At 37.4% G+C, this 14079-nt stretch overlaps 1 long non-coding RNA gene across 1 annotated transcript; it reads left to right on the forward strand.

Moving 5' to 3' along the window:
- Positions 1-1507: 1507 nt before the first annotated feature.
- LOC146441823 (uncharacterized) lies at positions 1508-12068 on the forward strand. Its single transcript, XR_014849533.1, has 4 exons — positions 1508-2011; positions 4848-4942; positions 10584-10716; positions 11930-12068. It is a non-coding gene; the product is annotated as an uncharacterized LOC146441823 (long non-coding RNA).
- Positions 12069-14079: the final 2011 nt, after the last annotated feature.

The raw sequence follows: 14079 nt of genomic DNA on the forward strand, positions 1-14079 counted from the left end.
CACATCACATTATTGTTTCTTGTCTTGTATCAGAAAAGACAAATAATGCTAAAGATATTTCCTCAGCTCCTAAAAACAGCAGGGATTTGGCTACAAAAAAAATTTCATTAAAATTCTTTCTTTATTTAAGAGGAGAAAAGGGCACCTAATTTGGTCTATCAAAAGTGAGCCAGAAGAGCCAATAAAGAAACCACAGAAAGAAAACACTTCAGAGCATCTTTCCAGTTAGGCTCAGAGGATATTACAAGTGTTGTGTCTCCTGCTTTAGAGATTGTGCTGCAAACAAACAGCTACATTGGCAAACATTTTCAATGAATGCATTGCATGGTGACCAAGACAGGCTTTGTTGGGATCTTCACCTGCAGCCAGAAGTCCTTTGTAACAAAACACAGTCATTACAGAGGTTGAATCAAATTCACCCTGTTGGTGTAAGTCACCAATTTCCAAAGAATTGCTTGCCTGATATTCTGGATGAAGATAAGCATACCCAGCAGATTCCAACATTTGGTCCTAAGAATTTTAGCCATACTGTTTGGGCAGATATTACCAGATCTGGATAGAAGACTGTTGGGGTTTGACCTTGACTAAACGCCAGGCACCTCGACTCTCTCTTGCTACAGAAAAAAAACTGTAAAAATACACACCAATCTCGTGAGTCAAATGAGATAGGACGCTGGTTGGTAGGAGAACACACAGAAAAAAGAAAAAGGGCAAACAGGCTCCATCTTTCAGTTGCAGAAAGTGATTTAATTACCTAACAGAGTTGGAGGATAAATGCAAGGCAAAAATAAACTTTTCATACATTATTTTGTTCACTCCCCCCCTCCCTCGTACTAACTTATAGTATTCACCCCCTTTCCTATTTTTAACCAAGAAGCTCGGGTAGGAGGCAGAGTGTGGGGTATTTTTTCAGTCCACAGAGCAGGTTCATAAATTTATTCATCACCACAATTCTTTTATTACAAATACTCTTTATCTCTACTAGTTTCTTTCTTTCTCCAGACAGTTTTTCTGCTCTCATCCCCCACCCTCTTAAGAAGCAGCTTCTGCACTCACACCCTTTCCCTCTTTCCAAACCAGCAACACAGACAGGGGGCAGGTTGAGGGGTCCTCTGGTCAGTCCAATCAGGAAAAGAGGTTCTCTACTTAGCCGTGGGGTCCCTCCCACGAGAGACAGTCCTCTGAGAACTTCTTTGGCGTGGGTCCAATCTCACGAGCAACATCCCGCCCGAATTCTGCTGCAACATGAGCCTTTTTGTCCATAGGGTGCTGTGCAGACTCTCCCAAGCCGAGGCCAGGCTGCTTCCATGCCAGGAGCAAGGCCTTTCTCTCCCAGTCAAGGCCTTTTGCAGTTTTAACTCTTAGATGAGACTCTTACTGGTTTACAGTTTTTTCTAGGCATCCACCTGCTCCTCTGGAGTGGGCTGTGGGTGGATTTCTGCATCCTTATGGACTCCATGAGCTGCAGGGGGACCTCCTGCCCCCCCATGGCCTTCACCACCAGAGGGTTTTCAGCTCCGGCGCCTGGAGCACCTCCTCCCCTACCTTCTTCACTGACCTTGACATCTCCATGCTGTTTTCCCTCTACATATTTTCACCTCCACCTCCTCCTCCTCCAACTACAAAGAAGTGAAAGAAGTGCGTGCCTACCTTGTTTTGATTTCTTCTTAAATATGTTTTCACAGAGGCATAACCAGCACCTCCAATTGGCCCAAACTTGGCCGGCAGCATGTCCATCACCTTCAGAGCCATCAGAGATTGGCTCTGCTGGACTTGATGTAAAAACTTCCAGAACTTTCACTCAGGACACACAGGAGCCATCTTTGTGCCACTCCCCACCCCTCAGACACCTCCCCAGGCCTACTACAGCAGCTTCTGAGGGGTCCAAATTTCTCCTAGTTGTAAAAAATACTTTACTGATGTTTTGGGCCAATCAAAACCACCACAATGACTGAAAGCAGAGTTGCATTACTGAAGTAGTATTTTCTAGGATCAGACAGCTTTAATTAAGGTAGAATATATCTGTGAATCAAATCTCTATAACTATCTATTCTACAGACTCATTATACGCTTTATTAATCAAAAATTTATACATTTATTGAAGGTACATCATAGTTTATGACTCATATTTGGGTGTTTTTATTTTTTAAATTAAGGTATCCATGTAAGCATTAGAATTAGATGGGCTCTTTTTCCATCCCATGTCAGTGAATTTAATGTACAGCATACCATGTATGTAGTTGTGGGTGGAAGTTTCAGAATAATTTTGCTAGAAAAGATGAGTTCTCAAAGTAAGAAGATACACTCTCACTTCTTCCATTCCTCAAAACTTCTCTTTTCTGTGGTCTAAATGTCAGGATTTGTGGTAGTAAAAGGTATTCTACTGCAAGCCCGAGAATTATTTCTTTGGTTGGTAGACAGACCCAACAAAAGCTTTACAAGCTGGAATGGGAGATAATTCTGTGTATTTTCACTCCTGCCTTATAATGCATCTATACAATAAAAATTGGGATTTTTGCCATATTAACTGAATATTAAGTACAAAACAACCCTGATATGTTTGCTGTTGAGGACATAATTGCCTAAGCAGTGCTTCCACCCACTTTCATTTGTCTTTCAGGTATAATAGAGCAAATTTATATTTATGGAAAAGGGCCAACGAAAGAGGAATATTTATATGCCTGAACACTTGTAGCACAAGTACATTATAGTAACTTTGTGTAACTATTCCAAATTAAAACCAGCATAAAGAGAAAAGAGATATGGAAGTACTAAAAAGGACTGGAGAAAATTAAATCTATAGGCTTTTGTTCACCTTTAAACTTAGTACAAATTGAATGTTTAGATGTATTCTAAACACATAGTTGTTTATGTTTTGCAGAGTCCTCTCAAATAGGTTTTCAGGAGCTTCAGTGAAAGAAGTGAGATAAATTGAAACATGTTTATTTTTGTAACAATTTAGAGACAGCATACCTGTACATCACTTTTTTAATATTTTAGCTTACGTGAAGATATTTCATGTAATAAATTTTCATTTACTCTAAAAATGTTCTTACTTTTAGTTTGCAAATCACCTCAGTGAAACCAATGGATGTTAAATATTCATCAAAGTGCCTACAGGGATAAGAATGTAAATCTCACCTGGGAGCTAGAGCAACCTCATCAGAAAATAGCATTAGTTTCAAAGCAAAAAGTGTAAAGGATGCTCAGCACCTTTTCACTTTGATACCATACGGAAGGTTTCTTTTTAATCAGAAACAGCTATTGCCTTGAGGATAGTGCTGTCCATCTGCACCAGAACTTAATAACCCCTGGTAAAATCTTTCTAATCCTTGTCTTTGTCTTGGACTAAACACAGGAAATGCACACACTAGCATTAAGACCAGCACCACAATATATCACCTAAATACACCCTAAAAAGCAGATTACTGTGCCTGTGCATAGTCCTGAGTGGTGATTCCCTTATCTCTAAGTCACAGAGACAAGCATGTGGCAGCCTGAGCTGAGCATGAAAAGAAATGCATAGGACAGAGTTAGAGTCCCAACACTGCAGCACTACTGAGAGTTCATTTGTAAAGTAAGCAGTGAAAATTTGATATATGACTGAGTCCATCAGCCTCTGCATTTGTGGTGAAGTTGAGCCCTTCTGTTCTGCAAAACCAAGTTCCATAAATGTGTTGCAGAGCTCTCCTGCATCTCCTGCACCTCCTGCACAGTAGTTTTCCAGGGAGACTTCACTGGCTACCCTCACAGTCATGTGAAAGGAGTGTGTAGGAGAAAACATGCAGTCTTTCCTAAAATAATGTCTTTTTTTTTTTTGCCATAAATAAATTGCTGCAGTGCCACAATTCTAAGACTAAGGGAAAAATGCCAAAAAATGCAATGCTGAATTGTGAATCAGGTACCCATGTGGACTGTAGGTTCATTTAAGCCATGTAGGATTTCATTTCTCTCTGTGAAATTATATTGTTTTCTCCAAGAATCTGTGTTAATTTCTGCTGCACAAATCTTTGGAAAGGCAGAGCATGATATACTCTTGAAAAACATATTTTTGACATGCCATTCCCCACTACATTTCTTGGAATGAGTGTTTTCCAGGCATCCTACCAGTGCCACATTTTGTCTAAAGTACACTATTAAACCACATTTTTCCTCTCACAAAAGCCCTTGTCATGATTGTAACCCTCATCATGCAGGTATGAAAGGTGTTACAATTTGTGAAGCAGAGGATCATAAGGCCAACTAAATTTTAGTAAGAGGGGGCTATTATCCTGCCAACAAAGCTGACATTGTTATAACACATTATGTGCATGATAATATCCAGCTATTGTGAATACAGCAGCTATGGATAAGTCGAAAAAGAGTTCACTTGCCCCACAAAGCCTATAAGGATTTCTAAAAAGTTTCTGCTTCCTATCAGTGCAGAACTTTGACCTGTGGAAAGTTGTGGAAGACAGATAAGCAAGCCTGGTGAAACCTGGAAAGACGTCTTCTCCCATCAAAATACCAAATTCCAAATGCCTTTTGCAGTCATCCTTAATCATCATCCAAGACCTTTTCCATTGTGCATAGACATGGATTAATTTGAAAACAGCTAAAGCAAGGACCAATATTCACCCCTTCAAAATGCTCAATGAACACTTCAGCTACCAGAAAATTATCTAATCTTTTAGACCTAAAAATACTTGCCCAACAGAGTTCAAATGAAGTAAATGCTTCACTGAAAAATTCTCCAAATTACTTTAAAAGTGTAAAATATTAAGAAATTTTATTCTTTCCTGAATTGCTTTGGGGAGAAAGGGTAAATTTTTCTAAATATACTCTATTTCTCCTGCTTTTTATTTCAGTGCCTGTGAAGATGAGGTAGGCTCCAAATTGTCTTCTTCCCTGACAAAATGCACAGAAACACTGTAGCCCATGTTTGGACTGCTGATGGAAACTGGTAGGTTTCTTGTGACTAGGCACTTAGACATCTACCATCCATGTGCAAAAGTGGGAATTCAAAGTGGCACAAGCTGGGTTACCCAGGAATTATTCCTCAGGTAGCTTGGACAGACAACGTGACAAAGATAAACACTGAGGCACTGGAAGAGAAATAAGGACCTCACATGCCAACTACCACTGTCATTTGGTAATTTCTGTGCGTAGACATTTCAGCTGATGGAGGCATCAAAACCTTTGATTGTATAAATGCAACAGAGATGATTACTGTTATCAAAAATATGAAGTAAATATATTGGCAGGTCTGCAAAAATCACAAACCCACAGGAATTACAAATTGGCTACTCTTTCACTTGGTGAGAAATATTATGATTTATTTATTAAGAACATAAATATGCAATTACCGTTTTTTCCCACCAGTTATATCAAAATAAAAACCTGTAATATGCCAATATGCCATCCATTTCCTTTTTTTTTTTTTTTTTTTTTTTGGTGAGAAGTAGCTGTTTATTTCTATAAACAACAATTGTTTTAGTGGCAGAAAAAAACACAGAATATGGTGTAAATTGCAACTAATTTCTGGGGAACAGACTATTTCCCAAAGAAATACTGTGCTATACTAATATCCTTTTCTTTTCATCATCTGTAAATCTGCCTCAAAGCAGAAATGTGAAAAGAATCTCCAGTACTGACAGATTTGGCTCCTGCAATGAGTGCCACATTTGTGTAATGCAGGAAAACATCCTTTCCCTCTAGTTTTGACTGAAACCAGATAAAAAGTAATAATTTGGATTTTTTTCTTTTTGTCAGCATGTCTAATACTCTTCTTCAGGAAACTGGCTCTTATTTTTTTTTAACTTGATGGATTCTACATGAAAAAACTCTTTATTTTCAAAAATGTCAGCCCATGATATTTCAACTTAAGACTTTTCTGTCTTTAGAAACTGACACCCCCCTGCTCTCCATTTACAATTTCAGATTTTCTGTTAAAATTTCTACATTATTCCCTCTTGTCTTTGGAGTTAATAAGGTGGTGACTTTTTTCCAAGGTTTTCCTGCAAGAATAAAATAAATCAGAAACTGTATTTAATTTATAAATATTCCATGGAAATAATTCATATTCTTTCAGAAAAGTGTCTTTGCCGAAAAAAAAAAAAAAGGTGGAATGGTCTTTTATCACTTTTTATAACATAAGTTATGATGAAGGCTGTCATAGAAATGTTACCATTCTGCAGGGGACATTAAAACAGAACTCATCATTTCTAGTCTTTTCAATGTCACTTAGTTTTTCTATTCCCTGTGGTACTGTTCCCTGACAGACAAACTTCTTTGGAAACCTGCATTCAAATTGATTAATATCTGAAGAGAAGAATGGGAAAGAAAGTGGTCTTTTTTAAGGTCCTACCTTTCTTTTTTCTTTCTTTTTTTTTTCTTTTTCCTTTTTTCTTTTTTCTTTTTTTGGAAGACACAGTATCCTGCAGAAATGCACATCTTTAGAGGCAGAGCAGCTTTGGGGCTGGACTCAGTCACACATTGCTCTTTGGTTGTTGACATAATGAGGATGAGGCTGAAGGGAACTCAGTGTGTTTGATTCTGCTCTGCCAGCAGCAGACCTCCTGCTAATGTGGATCTAACACCAAAAACACCATGTCCTTATTAACTCCCAATGAAACAACATTCGTGATCAGTCTCCATAATCTGTGTTTCAAAGCCACCCAAATAGTATTGCATTATTTTTTTACATTTCCACATGCTTTATGGAACAAATTTTAATGACATTGAGAAGCTGGTGGGAAAAACTTTTACCAGATGACAGAAAAACTATCCTAACACTGCAGTGCAAAATAAAACACTTGTATCTGCAATCATTTTTTGTCAACCTATAAAATTGGAGGTTTTTTGGAAGTGATAACAATGTTTACTTTTATAAAGATGAAAAAAGCAATTCAAGTCCTCAAAGAAAGCTTTTATTGAGTTTTGTGAAGATCATAACAATATCACTTAATAATATCTTAAGTCCCAACTTTCCTCCTTCACTCTAAACAGACACAAACATTTCCTTTTCTGCTAGCCTTCACCTGATGAAGCTAAAATTTTTGAGCAAAATAAAGTTTTGGGCCTGTTCCTGTGGGGTGGAAGGAAGTACATTTTGTTTCAAGGCCACCAACCTCAAAACGATGTTGCTACCAATCCTTTGGGATCAATTTTTAACATACCATCCAGCTTATCTCTGTTTTTAGCAATTTCTTCTGGCAAGGCTGGTATTTTCAGAAGTCCAGGAGACTGCATCTGTGATGAAGACTGATGACTGGTGAGGGCAAACTGGTTCTTCAGGGGGGATGGTCCTACAAGAAATTTTTCAGATAGAGAGGGGCTTACTGTGTGCAGAGACATAAATTCTTTAGTATTGGTGATGATGCATTTCAGACTCCTGTGAGCTGAATCAAACAGGAGAGAAATTTTCTACTTAAAAAGGATGAAAAAGATTATCTTGAGGAACATGCTTTTTTCCTGTAGTCTACCTCAGTCAGAAAGCTCTGACTTTTCTAGCCATGAAGTAGAATTTGTAACTCAATTGCCTTTCAGATTTCTTTAAATCAGACAAGAAAGCAAGCAGCAAAACAGCTTTAGACTAGGCTTGAAGGAGCAGGTCATTATTTTTGGTGTCTTCTCAAGAGCAACGTGACCCATCATCCTCCCCTGCAGCACTGAGCTCCTGAAGTGTTGACAGATTTCCTGCTGGTTGTCATGTGTAATCGTTATGGTCAATTAGGCCCAGAGCTGCTGAGGGAGAGGGCATAGTCAGGGTCTTATAGCAAAAAAAAAAAAAAAAAAATCACTATTTTATTCTTATGAGAGGTTCAATATTCAGCAGAGAAAAATGGCAACTCTTTTGTGCAGCTAAAAATTACCTCTATTTTAGGTCCTGTAATTACCACTGTTTTAACTCCTGCAAGGTTCTAATTTTTTTCTCTATGGCTTCTTTTTTACCGATGTTCTCATTACCCAAAAGAATAAAGTCCAGTTACAGAGATACTTAACATCTTCCTGAAAGCAACAGCAGGATGGGGAAGGGAAAGGAACATGGTTTTGTCCAACTCTCTGCTAGACTGCCCATTTTGGTTGTTATTAGCTGCTTAAATGATTTTCAATTTGGTGCTCTAAAGGCACAAAATCATATTTTATAACATTCCCATCCATCAGAGAAAAAGTGTTTTTAAGAAGTGCCAATTAAATCCTTCCTACCTACTACATACCATCCTCAGCAGTACAACTTGCAGGCTGATGTCATAGACAACTTCCATGAATTGGTGATAAATAAACTACAAAAATGGTAAAAGGTGACTCAAATTTCAAGAGTGTTCATTTGTGGGGATTCCATATCACAGCACACTAGGAAGTGTTCAGTCTTCTACCCATGATTGCACGAAGTTTACAGTTGAAAAATATACATTCACTGAAATATAATCTTCTTACAAATTTAGAAATAATTAACAAATTGTAATTGTTTATCTTCTCTTCCCCTGATTTATTTTAACTTGCCATTGACTCTTTGCACTCAGGTTTGCAATAAGATTAACCATGAAATTTTCACTCTTACAGGGTTTATTTATAATGATATTACCAGAGATACTATGTTTGAATCTGGTAGGAAACAATAGGACCAAAAGAACTTTTTGGAGTCTGAAGAAGAAACATTTCTACAGTGCATCTTTTTGTAATTAAACTTGAATCTACAATTCCAATGAATTGCATGATATTCCTGGGAATATTCATACCTTCATTAAAGGTCTAGGTGCTATGAATGATATTTAAAATGAAAACTAAATTTTCAGTGCTTCTGTGAGTGAAAGGAGAGACTATAAAGGTGAAACTAAAGTGATCTGATTAAGGCACTATTAAGGCAGCTTTCTGATATACTGGGGAAAAGAGATTTTCTTTTAAAAGCATTAGTCTCATTAAAGACTTCCTTGTTACAAACTTTCTTGGCTGAAAACCTGGGCAGAAGGAACAGAAATGACCCCTAAATAATTGCAACAATTATTCATGTTCAAAATCATCTTTCTGCACTCAGAAAACCTGTCTTTCATGTCAAATGCTTTTAGATTTATTGAAATATTTCTTTTTATTTCTTTTTCTTGACAAGACCCCGGTTCAAACCATGGGCCCAAAGTCTGCCTATGCAGACCCAGTTCTTGGAGCCAACCCCTTTGAGATCTCAGCTGCCTGCATCCATGTCTGTCTGCACACCATGAGATAATGTGTGATTTCACAGACAGATTCTGCAGTTCTTGCCCACTTTCAGCACAATTGCTGGAGACTTTTAAAAATATCACCAGGCCATACCATGAATATGCTAGTTTCTAAGCAAGGTTCTAGTTAAAGTTCCGAAAGACATCAGGATTTAACCCATAGTAAAATGACCTTAAAATTTATACACTTGAGTGCATTTGCAACTGCATTGCAGTTCATTATGCCCAAACTCCTTTATAAATATTAATTGAAGCTAAAATTCTGCTGATAATGAGGCACATCCTGAGCTCTGGAGAGCTACCATTGTGCCAAGCTCTTATAATTTCAATGTGATTTTAGCATAGTCTAAATTACATTATATAAATAATATAATGTAAATTGATCTATAGAGTACTCATGTATCTATTAAAAATTAGATAAAATGTAAAATATATGTGATATACATGATATTAATTCAAAGCAATTCATCTTTTTTCTTGCCTTCTTAGCAACTCACCTAGTGGAAAAACAAAGAGAGAATCAGTTTGGTCTGGGGAGAAAGGTGAGCCCCAGGAGTGCAAAGGGAAGAGGAGGAAGGCTGCAACCTCACCTTGCAGGGCCAGCCAGCAGCTAGGCTTGCTCCATGCCTCAGCAATCCAACACTTCAGATGGGAGAGGCAGAGCCTACCGTGAAAGTTCATTCATGTCTGCAACCATATACTAACAGTGTGAAATAATTGACTCATATTCATAAGCCAAACAATTACGTGTGTGTAAATATGGAATGATATATAATTTTGTGATGAAAACTATCATACAAACTGTCAGGATCTTTAATTTCCATTATGTTGTGATAATAGTGTTTTCTTGCCCTACGAAGTGTTTTCAATTCTGGAGTAATATATTAAAAATTACAAACTGCTTGCAAGGAGCTTACTAGAATTGAGCTTCTTTTTTTTTTTATCCCTATGATTGTATCAGTGTTAGCATAGACATTTAAAAGATTAATTACCAAAATAGTATATTGCATCTGTTTCCCATATTTTGGAGGACACAGAAAAGGTTTCACTGCTCTTGTATTATTCTTTGTAGTGCTCACACTAAGTTGCTAGAGGAGTTGTCTTTTGCAGATTCCATGTTTCATATTTTCAGTGACCAAAGGGTTATATTTGACTTGGAACTGTAGCCGGGCTTCCTCAGTGGCTTCATTTCTACTGCAATTAAATACTGGGGCTCTGCTAAGGCAACAGTTATTCATTCCTGACTTCAGCTGCCACTGCCAGTGAAGGCTGTGTCCAAAGCTCAAATCAACAATCCCGAAACCACAACACTTTCCATGCACCAGTGCTGGCTCCAGCTGGCTTGCAGCAAAAGCATTTAAATAGAATAGGTGTCTTATTTTTCAACAGAATGCCCCCGACAATGAACACTTCTAGATGAATACTGCATTTCAGAGAGCTGGAACTAAGTTGACTAGTGATGTTCAGAAGCTCTTTGAAGCATGCTTTGAAGCCACAGGGACCTTGAGCTTCACTGTCAGAGGTAATGACAGCAGTGCTAAGCTGCTTTTTTTACCAGCACAAAGTTTTTGTTGCTCCCTTTTTCTTTTGTCGTTCCTTTTTTCTTTTGTCCGACTACTGTCTAGTGTAAATTGTTCATTGTTTATTGGTTTTGATGTTCTAATTTTTCCTTCCTGCTCTTCTTTTATTCTGGTTGTTTGATTTTGTTTCATTTAAGAATATGTTTAATGTAGCCTTCACATACCTTTCAATGCTTTTGCAAATGACAGTCATCACGTACTGAAATATTAGTCTGCAGAAAATAATTGCAGTGTTAGAACCTTAAACCAAAGAGGCAATACAGCTGCCAAATGTTTACAACACAGAATGATTCAACAGAATAATGCAAATTTCAACTTAGTAGAAAGCAAACTTATCTTGAATGCCACATAGCTTCCCACCTCAGAGAAAGTTTGCTAAGAAAGTAATGTCATCAAAGTCTATAGAAATATGCTGAGAACTTAAGGGGAAAAAAATTGAACCTGTGACGTCAAATGAAAATTGTTGAATGTTGTGACATTTCCTCATCTTTGTCAAAAAGAGTAAATGATAGATACAATAAATAATCAATAACTGTGAGGAAATTTACAGTTGTGTTCTGGCTCTTGAGATTTTGTTCTTGTTCTTGTTCTTGAGATTTGGGTGTTGCCATTTAATAGGGAAGTATTTAAGGCTGAGAATATCTCTTCATCCTTGACCCATTACCTAACTTTAAAAATAATAAATATTCAAAGAAAGAAGCACTGCTAATTGAGCTATATATAGATAACCACCAACTTAAAAAATTAAGAAAAAGAAGGATATGAAAACTTCCCTTCCGCTGATTTAGATTGAGAAACAAAACACTAAGAGTGTTGTAACTATTTCTTGAAGTTTTTGTGTGAGAATCCTCCTTCTCAAATTGCAATGATAAAAACAAAAGAAAGAATCCATGGCCAGATCCTGTTAATGCAGAGCTTTTCACACATAATTTTCACATTATAGCTTTACAAACATCCAAAGATGTTCTGTCTAAAAAGACTTCATTTACATTGTAACTATCCATGGTTTTAATTAAACATACAAATTAAATTAATTCAATTTTATTGGCAGCAACTGTACCCACATCAAGGAAATATTGATTTCACAACTATCATATTAGTTTCCTAAATATTTTATTTATCATATTTTGCCTTTTTCCATCCTTTATTCTGTAGCCAAAAAGTAATAGACAGAAAAGGCCATGTGGTTTTTTTCCAAAAAGAAAAGGGCCTCACCATGATGCAGCATTCAAACATACTCAGCAGGAGACTCAAGTGCCTTTGATGCTACATGGCAGCTTAAATATATTAAAGGAGATACTGTAATTGTCAAAGATAAATTGTTGTTTTTTACAGGCATCTGCAAAATACCTCTGCTCCGCAATTGAGTTACGTTTTCCACCAAGAATATATGAAAGACCCTCCCTTGTTTCAATGTACAAAATCATTTGACTTGGACAGAAAGATTGTGTGTATTGATTTTTTTTATTTATATTTATTTTATTTTTAAATTAGCATCTTCTTTGATTTCAGCTTTATTTCTACCTTAAAAAGCAGAGACTTTCCTCCCTGGATCTGTGATCCTTCATGTCTTTTCTGCATTGGCTCACGGTACTTTGGAGGATCTCTAAACTCTTTCCCCCTCTTCCTTCAATGGCTTAGATAAGGGAGTTATCATTTTGTAACACAGGGTATTTTCTCTGTTTCTCAGTCTTGTGCCTACCCGTACATTTATTTCAGACATAGGTTTGACTGACATCAGCTAATTCAGCATGGTAATGCACAAATTTTGTTCATTAACTAGATTTACATCAAGTTATTCTGCTGTCCTATTCATTTCACCATGCTATCTTTAAGAAAAATTAATGATAACCCAGAATTATTTGTGACTATTTATCTTTTCAGTTTTTCACAGTGGTTACTAAATATTTTCTTGTTTATGAAACTCCCCCTCGAAGGCATATTTACATGCACACTCCAATGCCATCATGAATACAAGAGCTATCTTTAAATGTAATGACTTAGAAATCAGAAGTAATTTTGCCATACCAGAACTGAAACAAGCATAAGTTAATGAATAATGTCAAAAAACATTATGGCATTCCAGTCTGCTGTGTTAAGGTTACTTCAGACTATAAAAAGTCCCCTTTTTTAAGTAATGCAGTTATGTGAACAAAAATGCTGATGTGGAATCACCTTGCCAAAACCTGTTGGCCCTTTGTGTCATGGTCGTTCTTAATCATAAATGTTCCTGTAACCTCTTTGTATCCAAAAGAATAAAGCATGCTCATAATTGCTATATAATTATTTAACATTTTAACCCATTGCAAATCTGCTAAGAGTTGCACTCCAAAGAACATCTACCCATATGCAATAGTACTAATCACACACTTGAATCAGAGGGTTTTATGTGATTAATGCTATGATTTTTTTCTGTATAGCACTGCTGGTTTTCGCTGGGGTAGAGTTAATTTTCTTTGCAGTGGCTGGTATGGGACTGTGTTTTGAATTTGTGTGGAACACAGGGCTGTTAATACACAGATGTTTTTGTTACTACTTAACCAGGCTTACACAGGGTGAGGAAGTTGGGGTGCATGGGAGTTTGGGAGAAGACACAGCCAGGACAGGTGCTCCAGATGGACCAAAGGGATTTTCAGACCAAGTGACATCATGCTCAGTATGTAATGGGGGGAAGAAGAAGGAAGCAGAGAGGAACATTTGGAGTGATAGGGTTTCTCTTCCCAAGTAGCCATTACATGTGATGGGGCCTTGCTCTCCTGAAATGGCTGAACCCCTGCCTGCCCATGGGAACCAGTGAATTCATTCCTGTTTTGCTTTGCTTGCAAACACAGCTTCTGCTTTCTGTATTAAACTGCCCTTATCTAACCCACAAGTTACCCTACCTGTTGCCCTTCCAGTTCTCTCCCCAATCCCACTGGTGGGAGAGTGAGCAAGGGGCTGTGTGGGGCTTGGCTCCTGGGGTTAAATCATGGCAATAGAAAATACTCTTGTGATATTTTCCACCTGCATACACACACTCATTTCCAATATTACAAGCCCACGATACATAAAGGAGGTTTGAAAACTGACATGGAATGGTCAAGAGAATTGTCCAAACTTTTCTGTTTGGAAAAAAATATTCCTTGTCTTCTCCCATGTTATTTCCTACGAGGAAGAGAGGCCAACTCCTAACTCCAATTCCAAATGAAGGCTCATTTGATCAGAGTCTCATGTTGCCATGACAACACAAGTAGGATCAAAGCCAGTTCTGTGAAAGACAGCTGAGATGATGCCAGCCACCTCCTCACAAAAATACAGCAAACCCT

This window comes from Lichenostomus cassidix, chromosome 2 (genome assembly GCF_008360975.1).
Source record: "Lichenostomus cassidix isolate B80296 chromosome 2, HeHo_3.0, whole genome shotgun sequence".
Lineage (NCBI taxonomy): Eukaryota > Metazoa > Chordata > Aves > Passeriformes > Meliphagidae > Lichenostomus > Lichenostomus cassidix.